This window comes from Colossoma macropomum, unplaced genomic scaffold, assembly GCF_904425465.1.
Source record: "Colossoma macropomum unplaced genomic scaffold, Colossoma_macropomum, whole genome shotgun sequence".
Lineage (NCBI taxonomy): Eukaryota > Metazoa > Chordata > Actinopteri > Characiformes > Serrasalmidae > Colossoma > Colossoma macropomum.
Window position 1 is genome coordinate 19,495,420 of NW_023494809.1, and position 12,400 is coordinate 19,507,819.

The 12,400-nt window shown below is 42.2% G+C and overlaps 1 protein-coding gene across 4 annotated transcripts in view; it reads left to right on the plus strand.

Moving 5' to 3' along the window:
• Positions 1 to 338: 338 nt before the first annotated feature.
• The window catches only part of sulf1 (sulfatase 1), a 68,497-nt gene continuing 56,435 nt past the window's right edge, over positions 339 to 12,400 (plus strand). For all 4 annotated transcript variants that reach the window (XM_036558634.1, XM_036558635.1, XM_036558636.1 and 1 more), the window contains exon 1: positions 339 to 640. The gene's annotated coding sequence lies outside the window, so the exon portion shown is untranslated. The remainder of the gene's footprint in view (positions 641 to 12,400) is intronic.

A 12,400-nucleotide genomic window follows, 5' to 3' on the forward strand; every position in this document is an offset into this window, starting at 1 on the left:
TTTCCTTAGACGCCTTAAACTTTTGCACAGCACGGTATGTGTAACCTGATGTCCTCTCACTGCATAAAACCAAACGTGTGTTGGTGACTTTGGTAGAGGGCCTCCAGGTTTCTGTGGGATTCCTATGAGTTTTGAGCACTAACATACTTGGTAAGGAGACACACCCCCCTTCCCCCCTCCCTGTCTCCTTCTCACACTCTCTCTCCCCTCCCATCCAACCCCCCTTTTCTCTCTCCCTCTCTCTCTCTCTCTCTCTCTCTCCCTCTCTCTCTCTCTAAATCTCAGGTTACGACGGTGGCCGGAGTTTGCAGACATCTCTGCTAGTAGCTGCTTAAACCCCCCTCCCTCAGTGTCCTGTGTCGTTGTCCCAACCTCCAGCCGGGGAAGAGCCACCCTGCCCCTCTCTGATTGGACTGGGCTGGTTTGGTAGTCTGTCTTGACGCAGCTCTAAGCGGAGAGCGCCGGAGGACGTGTTTCAACAGATGGTTCAGGGTTAGCGTGTGTGTGTCATCACATCGCGGAGAGAATTAGAGGAGGAAGGTCGTCCCTCCAGGAGCTGTGTGGTCCCCCCAACGGCACGAGAAACACGAGGAAAGGAGAGAGGGAGTCCCGCGCGCAAGACTGCACTCCTGTCTTTCAGGTACTGTCACTCACTCTTTCTCCTGTTAGTTCACTGCCTTATTTTTGTTGCACGAGATTTGACTCACTTTAGGAGTTTCTCTTTCTCTCATTCTCCTTTTATTTTACTGTTTTATTCTCAGGTGAGATTTGACACTCTGTGCTGCTTTGCATCTTTGATTAATTCTAGCTGATTATTCTAAGTATTTCAGTTCAGGCGCTTTTAATCAGTCTTGCTTCTTTTATTTCTCTATTTCACTCTTTTTGAAGAAGAAGATTTGTGGCTTCATATTGTATGGTGTCAGCGGTAGTTGGCTGATCTTTGATATATTTTAGCTTATCTTTGGTGTCTGGCTCATCCGCCTGACTGTCACTTCAGGAGCCTCTCTCACTCTTTCTCCTTTTATTTCTCCCTTTCTCCTTCCTGGATTTTGTTGAAGGAAATTTGAAGCCCCATATTGACTGAAATCCTTGGTACCTAGGTGATCTTTGACACATTACAGCTGGTCTCTGGTATCTTTTAGATGATTTTTGCCGTATTCTTGCTGATCTTTGGTATTTTTTAGCTGATCTTTGACACATTCTAGCTGATCTTTGGCATATTCTATCTGATTTTTGATTATCTTTTAGCTGTTCTTTGGCACATTCAAACTGATTTTTGGCATATTCCAGCTGAACTTTGGCATATTCTAGCTGATCTTTGGTATGCTTTAGCTGATCTTTGGCATATTCTAGCTGATCTTTAATATCTTTTAGCTGATCTTTGGCATATACAGGCTGATCTTTTGCATATTCTAGTTTACCTCTGTCATAATCTAGCTGATCTCTGGCATATTCTAGCTGATCTCTGGTACCTTTTGGCTGTTCTTTTGGAATATTCTAGCTGATCTTTCGTGTCTTTTGACTGATCTTTGGAATAGTCTAGCTGATCACTGACCGTCTCATTTCGGAAGTTTTTTTTTCTCTCTTTACTTCTCTTTCTCTTTATATTTGAGACTCCACACTGCCTGATATCTTTTAGGTGACGTGCCCGGTTCTCTCACTTCAGATGTTCCTCTCCCTCAGTAAAGGTGCTGTCACTTTTGCCCTTCTGTCATTGCTCACTTAGGGCCTGTGCTGTAGTTAGCTGCTTGTCTTGCGGTGTGTAAACTCTATTCTGCCAGGCATAATCTTTTCTCTTGTCATTCATTTAATATATCTATCTGAAGATGACGTGTCTATAAATGGTGTATTATTGCATGACAAGTAAAGCTTGTTGCTGCAGAAGAATAGTTCACTGGAGATCATGCCAGTTCTGTTCTCCAGTGCCAGATCAGTGGTTATGAATGAGACAGAATCATTCATGTTTATTCCAGTCTGAGTTCAAATCCGGTCATTTGCAGCAAAACTGCTTTTTACAGTCTCGAGCTACAAGTTGATACAAGTTGTCAAATAGGTTCTTAGGTGGTTCTATATGAATGTCATGAAATCATTCAAGGATTTCTTCCAGAATGATTGTTCAAATTTAGTTTAATAATCCTTTATTTTGCAACCTATTAAAGTTTTACACAAGTTGCAGGGTTAGTGTAGAGTAGTTGACGTCTATATAACAGTCATGTAAAGTCTGTATATTGATCAAGCGTTCTGCTATAGAGGGCTTCGGGACCGCCTGTCAATGCAGAGATGTACACATGGGAGGGGGAAGTCTAAAGAATTCAAGGCTCGCTTCAGCTATTTAGCTCCACTGGAGTGAAAAAGGAGACACAGCCGTGAAGCGGGGTATGCACTGTTATATATGTTGCTGCGGGCCACGTATAGCATGGGAGGTGTTAGTGAAGGATATTGTGCAGCTGTACGTGTAATGAAAATAGGCAGGTGCCAGGAACAGCATGAAGGCTGTGTGAATGATGTTTAAAGCTATTAATCAGCTGTATCTGTATCTTACACGCTTGGCTAAAAGTAACTGCCAAAACCACAAATACACGGCAGGCCTGTCAGCAGCTTTAGTACAAGTTAATTGAGTGCTGGTGATTACAGTGGCACATATTTAGTAGAACACAAATTCTTGTTTTTAGTGTGTCGTAACTTTTATGATTTGTAAACTAGCTATAACTCAAACATCTTAATATTTTTGGGTATTTTTTACGGCTTAAAATTCCCATTTCACTGGAACTGCTTCTGTAAGTTTCCGCATATTGCACAGTATTGTGTTTCTTATCTTTTATTTCTGCAATTTGTACTGATTGTGTGTTCATTTGGGCTATATCGCTTGGCAATCAAAAGAATGAAATTAAGATGCTTAAACTTTATCGATATATGATTAATAGGATAACCAGACAAGTGCATTTATTTATTTACGTTTTTGGTTATTTAATGTTTTTTCTCCTCCTTTTTTGAGTACTGAAAGTCATATTGTATGAATCATATGTAAGAGGTGGTTACTGCTCAGTGCCTGGTGAAGACATCCTTTCTGCACTCTCGTTTAGGGTCTATTTAGAGGTATCAGTACAGAAGAAGACTTTTTATTTGACCTTGTTCTTTTTCCATCTGGAGCTGTTCAAAGCACATCCGTCAGCTCTCGATCCGCGCTTTGCTGTAAACGTGTAAATCTGTTTCTCATTTCTTTTTCGGTGCTGTCTCTGACACTCTCTGAAACGCAGTGTGTATTAGGTGCTGTAATCCTGCTGCCAGCCTGTTTGAGAGATGAAATCTGAACGTAGCTTTTCCACTGTGAGATGTAGTAATATGTAAACAATGGCCACAGCTGTTGCAGATAATTTGCGATTTTGGGTTCAGCCGCGCCAACGCAAATATTATTCCTGCAGCCTTTTAGACATCAGGAGAGTTCGCCTCAGTACCGGACTCACCAGGAGAGTGAGACCCAGCGCACTGCCTGCAACAGTAAAGGGCCAGTTTTATTCATGAGAGAGAACGAGTACACTCTCTCGCACTCGCTCTCTCACTGATCTCTCTGTCTCTCGCTCTCTCTCCCCTTTCCCTTCTCTTGTTCTCCCTCTTGTCTCTCTCTCTGTCTCACTCTCTTCTCTCCATCTCTCTCACTTTGTCTTCCCCTCCAATCTCTCTCTCCACTCTTTCTCTGTCTCCTTCTCTTTCTCCTTCCTTCTTTCCTTTACTCTTTCTCTCATTCTTCCTCTCTCCACACTTGCGCTCTCTCGCTCTCTTTGTCTCTCTGTTGCTCTCTTATTTTCTCTCTCTCCCCTTCCCTCTTATCTGTCTGCTCTCAATCTCCCTCTATCTCTCTTGCTTTTCTCTCATTCTTCCTCTTTCTCTTTCTCCAGAATTGTGCTCTATCTCTCTCTCTTTCTCCCTCCTCTCTCTCTCTCATTCTGTCTTGCTCCCTGTCTCACTCTCTCATTCTTTCTTTTGCTCGCTCTGTCTCTTGCTCTCTCTCCCCTTTCTCTCGATCTCCCTCTGTCTCGTTTTCTCGCTCTCTCCTCATCACTCTGTCTCACTCTCCCTTCCATTCTCTTTCTCCCCCTCTCTTTCTCCGTCTCATTTTCCTTCTCTCTCCTTCCTTCTTTCCTTTGCTTTTTCTGTCTTTCTTCCTCTCTTTGTTTCTGTGTTGCTCTCTTACTTTCTGTCCCTCTTTCTCGTCTCTCTGTCTTATCTGTCTGTCTCTCACTCTCCCTCAATCTCTCCCATGCTTTTCCATCCTTCTTCCACTTTCTCCTCTCTCTGTCTGTCTCTCTGTCTCTCTCCCTCTCTCTCTCTCTCTTATTCTTCCTCTCTCTACACTTGCACTCTCTTTCTCTCCCTTGTTCTGCCTCTTGCCTCTCTCACTCTCTGTTCTCTCTGTCTCTCTTCCCTTCCGCTCTCTTTTTCTCTCTACCTGTCTCTCCTTCTCTCTCACTCACTTTTCTCTCCTTCTTCTCTCTCTCTCTCACTCTCTCACTCTCTTTCTCTCTCACGCGCTCTCTCTCTCTCTCTCTCTCACACTCTCACACACACACTGGATTCCATTCTAAAGCTTGGGCTTAGTGACCGTGTTCCCATGCTTGTTCTGCAGAATGAGCTGACCTGTACATGGATGTTTTCCCAAGTTCAGTGAGATTTCACAGTGATGAAAATTTACACTGTAGAACGATAGAACGAGAGCCTCTTGCTTCACAGTCTAAACAGTAGACGGAAGGTATTGGAGGGGCTGGAATGTCAGAGTACTTTACGCTAAATGGTTTAATGCCCTCTGTGGCCTTGTCTGTGTGCGAGTGTTGTACCCCCACTAGTCTCCCTCTTTTATGAACTCAAATCAAAAGCAGCGGTGAGTTTCTGTGCCTGTTTCTCTCTCAGTGCCCTGTCACTGGAAGAGATTGGCCGTTACTAAACTGCCTCCTTCCCTCTAACTAGTGCCATACACGCGCTGCCATTCTGTCAAACAAATCACCGCTGCCAGACGTTTAACAGCCTGCATGGCTGCAGCTGCACAGCACTGAAGTGGTGTTGGTACGTTTTGCTCTTTTACTGATCCAGGGTCAGTTTACTTTTACACTTGTAGAAACTGTGACATTTTATTTGATTGAATAACTAAAATTTCTTGGCTTGTCTTATCTGGAGTAAAATTTGTATTTTACTTAGAGTGGGCTACTTCTAGATATAGCTGGGCTGATTCTATCTTTAGCTAGATGAAGAGTTTCTTGTCGACTTGGAGCATGAACAGTGGAACCAAGCTGAAGAGCGTTGTGATGACCACTACAAATGGGGTCGTCCTATTCTGTTAAATTTTATTTGTATAGTATTTTTAACAGTAGCCCCCTAGTGAGCATCACTAAGGGCAGCAGAAGCAAAAAAACTCCCTAAGAGCATGAGGAAGAACCACTGAGTGCATGAAGAGGCAACATTGAGAAGAACCAAGATTAAAAAGGAAATATTCCCTAAAGAGTTTGAGAGAGAACCACCTGAGAGAAACCAAGATTAAAAAAAAAAAGCATGTATTGTGTATGGTTCTACATAGAACCTTTTTATAAGGGCTTTATGTAACACCAAAAATTCTATTGTTATAAGTCTGATATCATAACAATAGCAGAACCTTTTTCAAAAAGGTTCTGTATAGAACCACATCCAACACATTCTCCATCAATCTGAAGAACAGTTTCACCATGCAAAGAACTATTTAAGCATGCCAATGGTTCTTTGGGTGTTCATGGTTGTATATAGAACCATTTTCCTTAGTAAAGAACCATCTTTTTTTAAGTGTGTACAGTAGATGCAGGTCACGCAGGAGACCTGAGTCTTGTTTCCTCTCTGTGATTCCTCTTTACCAGTGCGGGTATTCGGGGGGTCCCACATTGGCTGGCTTTTCCAGCGTTGATGGGCTGCTAACTCACTCGCCATAACAGCAAATGATTGTTTAAAGAATTTTTTTTTCTGGAAATGCTTGAGAAATGAGTAACAATTTGCTGTTTCCACCAAACTCTTGGGAATCCCGGTCATAGTTACTGCTTTGCGTTGCTGAGTTATGAGCAACATAACTGGGTGAAACCACTTTGATACAGCGCCACCCTGAGGTAGACCAGAAGCTCACTGTTTCGTGGGAAAAGCAGCTAAACAATGAAATTTTCCTGAATTTGTATTTGGACATCTAATGGACAGCATAACATCATAATAGGTTTAATTTTAGGGACATCCTAGAATTTCGATTTTGAAACATTCAGGGGGCCCAAGAGGTTAATTAGGGGGTCCAGACCCCCCAGGACCCCCTGTATTTTGCACCTTGTTCCTCATGCTCTTAAAACAGTGCATCCCAACCTGGTTCTCAGGGCCCTCCAATGGTCCACATTTTTCCTTCATTTCTGTATGTTGAGTTAGATTGGAGCAAAAATGTGGTGTCTGGACAGCCCAGAGGACTGGGTTGGAAACCACCTGTCTTAGAGTTTCTCAAGACTCAAAAAGAAAGACCTAAGAGCTTGAGAAAGAACCACTGAGAGGAACCAAGGCGCCAAAGGAAACAAAATCAAAGAGCATTAAGAAGAAACACTGAGCAGAACCAAGATTCTAAAACTCCCTACGAACATGAGAACACTGAGAGGAGACTCAGATAGAAAAACTCTCTAAGAGCGTGAGGAAGAGCCACAGAGGAACCGAGACTCCTGCCTTGGTCTCCTGTGTGACTTGCATCTGCTGTAGTGTTAGTGTTTAGTTTTGTTTACTCGTGAAGAGGTGGAAGGGGCTGTGAGTGCTCTCTGAGAGGAAATCACGCTGCACTTGAGTTTATCTCTGTGCTTAATGACAGCGTTCCTGCAGGAAGTGAGGTGGTGTAATTTTGAAGAGGGGGAGGCTGATGCTGATGTCATGGCTGTAACGGTCAGTATGTGGTCCTGTCGTGGGAGTTCTGTTTGCTCTTTCTGGTGAGGTTGTGCAGTTCTTAGGCAGTCTTGAGTTTATACTTTCACAAGTGCTGTTTAGTACCCACTGATGTCTTGCTAAGAGCTACAAAGCATCTATCATGCTGCTTATTGGGGAAAGCTCTGAGAGTTATCTGTGGGACCCGCTCTTCCTTTTTAAGCCTTTTCTAAGGTTCTCGCAACAGCACCACCAAGTGTTTGAGTACCCTCAGTCCAGTGTGTCAGAGAAAGGACAAATATCAAACCAATGTCTCCTCTAAAAAGACTAACAACTCCTCCAGAAAGAGAGAGAAGGGGAAGAGGTGAAGATGGACTGTGTGTGTGTGCGTTTACTATTTTACATGTATGTATATTATTTCAATTGTTATTATGCATCACTGAGAGCAACAGTGGCTGAAAAAACTTCCTAAGAGCATGAGGAAAAACCATTCCACTTTGACGCCGATATCACTTTTATTGATATCACTCTGCCATAAAAGAAGAAATAGCCTGTAGCACTAACAGGCCCTCGTTGACTTGGCCTCATCATTTCCCCCCGGGGGAATCCATAGTGCACAAAAACGAAAATGGTGGGGAAACTCAGATGCGGCATATTTCTGAGTGGTGGCTCAAAGTTTGCGAGGCCATGTTAGAGCTATTGAAAGGGGTCAAGTAAAGGTATTAAAATGTTGGATCCAGAACCACTCTGCTGGACAAGGGAGTGACAGGCTGGACTGGACTGTGCTAATTCAACTTAATTCAACTTCATACATTTATACCAGAACAACATATTAAAAAGTTTTCCCACTGCTCTCAGTGTACCCTGCATGGTTACTAGTGATGTACAATTATATGGGAATCATATCAGCATGCGCAGATAATTAATAAATATAGGTTCCTAAATGGTTCTTCGCTTAGATGTATGATTCTAGGGGAAACATTGAATTCGTATGTGATCCTCTTGTGGAGGTTCTTTGAACTTGAAAAAGGTTCTCAAGAAACGAACACACATTGATTCTATATTGAACCAAAACTTGTTCCTCTATGGCATCCCTCCAAAGACTCCTTCCTGACACCTGCATTTCTAAACGTGTAAGGAGAGATGAGCCAGGGTAAGAGCTTCTTTAGAGGCCTCAGGGGAAAAACAGCACCTCACTAGATGGACACTCCCCTTGTGGCTCAGCGGAGGTCGAAGGGCCTGACCACCCCCATAAACTTTCCTCTTTTCACTCAAACACTGCACACATTTGCGCTCCTTTTTCTCATGCGCCTGGGCCACAGCACCCCCGCACAGGACGGCCTTTCTCCCTGCCATGTCCACTCCGTTCTACAATAATCCACTCCACCAGCAATCTGTTTCAGATTTGAAAGAATGAAAGGCCCTGCCTGCATCGCGTGCAATTAAAGCGGCCGTCAGAACGGATCGGAGCGAGGGAGCACTCAAAAGGTGACGCAGCCAGGGGGCCGCCGCTTTCATCCTCCGCTCCTCCAAAATGGAGATAATGGAGAACAACCTGGGAGGAAAAAAGAAAGGGGGGGCAACTCATTTAATAAAAGACAGGATGCGTCACTTTGAACAACTTTAACCCCCGTTTTTCCTTTCTTCTTCTGCTGAGGAACACATTTAGAGGGCCTCAAGATGCTCTCTTTGAATCAGCATGGCTTCAAGCATGCGGCCCACAGGGTTCTGCTGGCCAGAACTATGTCCTGGTCACTATGTTGACTATGTTGCATTATTTTGGCAGTCTACAGATTTGCAAGGGTGTCCAAGAACATAACTAAACTAATTAACTAGTGCACTCTCGCAATCCCTACAAAGTGTACCCTAGCAGACCAGAAGAACCCATAATGGACTGTGTTGTGGATTGTGTTGTAGAAGTTCAATGCCTCACTCTATGCAGTGGTATACTGATGCAGAGTGATGTGCAAACCCATGTAACATTAGTGACCAAAGAGTTTGTTTAAATCACATTTCTGGTTGCTTATTAGTGTTCTTTGAACTAAGAACCTGCAAAACATGTAGCAGAAATATTAGCATGGAAGCTCCACTTTCTGTATAATGGATAAGTTGCCATCTATAAAATCTAACAATTAAACAGAGATGACAGAAGTACACAGGTTCCTTGCTCAAGTCAGATTTACTCAGTTATGAGATTCAGCATAAATAATGGTTTATGCTAGATCTGGAAAATAATGCAAGTGACTTAGTGTTGCCATATGCCAAGAATTGTTTTTTTGAACTAGCCAGGTCAGACATTTCTTGTAAGGCCAATGGAATGGGATTTTTTTTCGTATGCACCTGCCAGAAGAAGTGCTGGCTCGCCATTGGAAGTTAAGTTTTTCCAGGGAAAAGTACATATTTGTACCTTTTCGTAATCTAATATTTTAAAACAGAACCATCTAATAAAAAGCCTGGAGATGAGAGAGTTTGTGGCGTCAATACAACTTAGAAAATATAATTGCAATGGCATACGGTGCAATTATGTTCCCCCCTGAGGGTGCCACCCCAACAGCAAGGTGGGTACTTCTCCAGTGCCAGTTAGTACCTTTTCTTTCTGAGAGTGCACATGTTAATTGACAGTTGTTCACAATTGCATTTTATTGCTGTTATTATACAGGATGAACAGTGCTTTTCTGTTTTTTTTCACCTGTTTTTCTTAAATATTCTTAAAAATAATAAATAAAAATGTACAGCACTTTGGCCCTAAAATACATCTTTTTAATTTAATTTATTATTATTTTTTAAATATAGTGTGTAGTGACTTTCCAATGTTGGAACTATAGATGAGATGGTAAATGGTTTTAATGATGTATCACGATATATGATAGCCATGTGCAGTTAGTTCCAGTGGAAGTGAACAGCTTGTCAATTGTCAATAGTTAGTATTAATAGCTGTGGTGAAAAAACATCAATGTCACTGCCATAACATTGTAAACCGTGATATTTTTGGTCAGTGATATGATCCTCTCCCTAGTGAGAAATAGTGATTAGGTGATCATTTTGAACCATTTTGCCTGTTCGTCTGTTTCTGCATGCATCACTGGCACCCAGGCCACTTCTCTGTGTGATTGACCTCTGCTGTGGCTTGCTCTTGAGTGGAATGCCCATAAAGCTTTCACTGCGTTTGCCTCGACTCGCCAGGGGCCAACACGCGAAGAGCCGTGCAGTCCAAACTCGGCGGCTCTGCGGTTTTCCTGTTTGGTTGCTATGGTGTGATCAATGGGGCAACAAGGCAAGGCCTCAGACCTAAATAGAGATTAAGCGTAGTGAAATTGTACGTTTTACATTTTAAAATAGAGATTAGTAACACTGGCCAAGAGTTAGCTCAGGCTGGCTTGATTGATAGCTGTTTTACAACGCAGACCAAGCAAATGGGGGGAAAAATGAGACCCACTTAAGAGTTTATTATTGATTCTTAGGCTAAACGAGTGGCCGGAGAGAAGCAGACGCCACCGAGTTCTGGGTTTGAGTGTTTATGCATGGCTGTGTTTGCTGCGTTGGCGGTGGAGCAGTAAAATGTGCATGATTGTTTGGCCGTGTGGCCTGTTCCAAATGAATCATGTGATTGAGGCGATCATGCAGTCTGAGCAGGCGGAGCCTTTAAATACAGGTGCTGCTGGAAAGGGTGCCAGAGAGGCCCCAGTTAATTGAATTACAAATGACGTGATTGCACGCTTAAAGAAAAGCCACACACGTTTATGCCACTTGCGGTGGAAAAAAGAGCCGTTCTCTGTGCAAATTATAGACTCTCTTTTTCTCTCTCTCTCTCTCTCTCTCTCTCTCCTCTCTCTCTCTCTCTCTCTCTCTGTTTCCCTCCCTCTCTCTCTCTCTCTCCTCTCTCTCTCTCTCTCTCTCTCTCTCTCTCTCTCTCTCTCTCTCTCTCTCCCCCCCCCTTTCCTTCTCCCATTTTCTCCCCCCCCTTACTCCCCATCACTGTAGATGCTCACCTTATCTTTAAAGAATTCAACAAAACATCTATTAATTGTTGAATGCAACTGAACTTCATGTTGAATGTAGTAGATTCTTAACCTAATACCCAAGTGTAATTTTTACTCAAACTGTTGATGATCATCTGGTTTCAGCAGATAATTTAACAATTTAAGTAATTATAGATCTATAATCTATGGGGCAATTTCAAAATAAAGGTATGGCCGATATATCATTAGGTTGATAAAAATCAGCCAGTATTAAGTTTCCATGGATTTATCAGCATCTGTAAAAATCATAACTAAACCATATTCAGGAATATACTGCCATAAACATAGTTTATAGGAATGATATCATAAATCATATCAGTGTCAGGAGATACTTGCTTAGAAAAACTGATTGGCATCAGAAAGATGTTTAGGTTTGACCAGTATTTCAAACTGATATTTGCTGACATGTTTATTATACTCTGGAAGAGCATAATGTTTGTGACACTCGGTTACTGCATTAAAATACCTACATTATGTTCATTTTACTGTATTTGTAATGCTACAGGATTGAATTCCTGCTAATTCATGCCATAAACCTCATATTTAGCTGTTCAGTAATATTATCTGCTGGGCCATAGCTACTCCTTCTTCCTCCAGATAGTTATTACACCCTGCCTCTGACTCGTACCACTGAGCACCACAATTTCACTCTCATACATGATGTAGATTACTGTTGGTTGCACTACCACACACTTATATATATTGTTTGCCCCTACATAATCTGTATGTTGCTTGTATGTTGTGTATTGTAAATGTGCTCATTGTCTGTATATCACGTGTCCACATATAGTCTGTATATTGCTTGTGTACTGTGTACATTGTGTATTGTCTGTACATTATTTGTACATTGTTTGTATATTGCATCTAATACTAGAGAGACACCAACAGCTGGAACCAGGTTTCTTGTGTGTGTCAACATACTTGGCCATTAAAGCTTGCATTGTACGCTAAAGTTCAAACACCCCCAGTCAAGTGATGTTTCTTGGGTTTTCCAAGTGAAAATAAGTTAGCATGTCATCTACAGAGAACTTGCTTGAATATGACCTTAGTTTAACATATTAGCAAAAAAAAAATAAATAAAATTTCATACATTTTTGCACACGCTAGATTTTACAGTTTGTTAAATTCAGCAAAGAAGTTGTGCGTTAAAACTTTTGAGCCTTTAATAATCATATCAGAGTATCAGTCATCAGTGAAGCACTGTTTAACTAAACTATTAGAGTGTGTGTCTGTTGGGAGTCAAATGACCTTAAAATCAGTATTGGAATTGGTCACTACAGTCTTAGTTATCATCGTCACTTGGATGCTGTTCTGTTACCCGTATGTACATGAACAGGTTGCGACTTTTCTTCTTCCTTGTGTGTGTTTTGTCCTAAAGGTATCTGTAGCAGCCGCGAGAGAGATCCTAGGTGTGACAGATGGGGTCAGGGATGACTCTTCTCCTTTTCTGGTCCTCTCTTGCATTTCCTTTTGCTCCTGTCTGCACA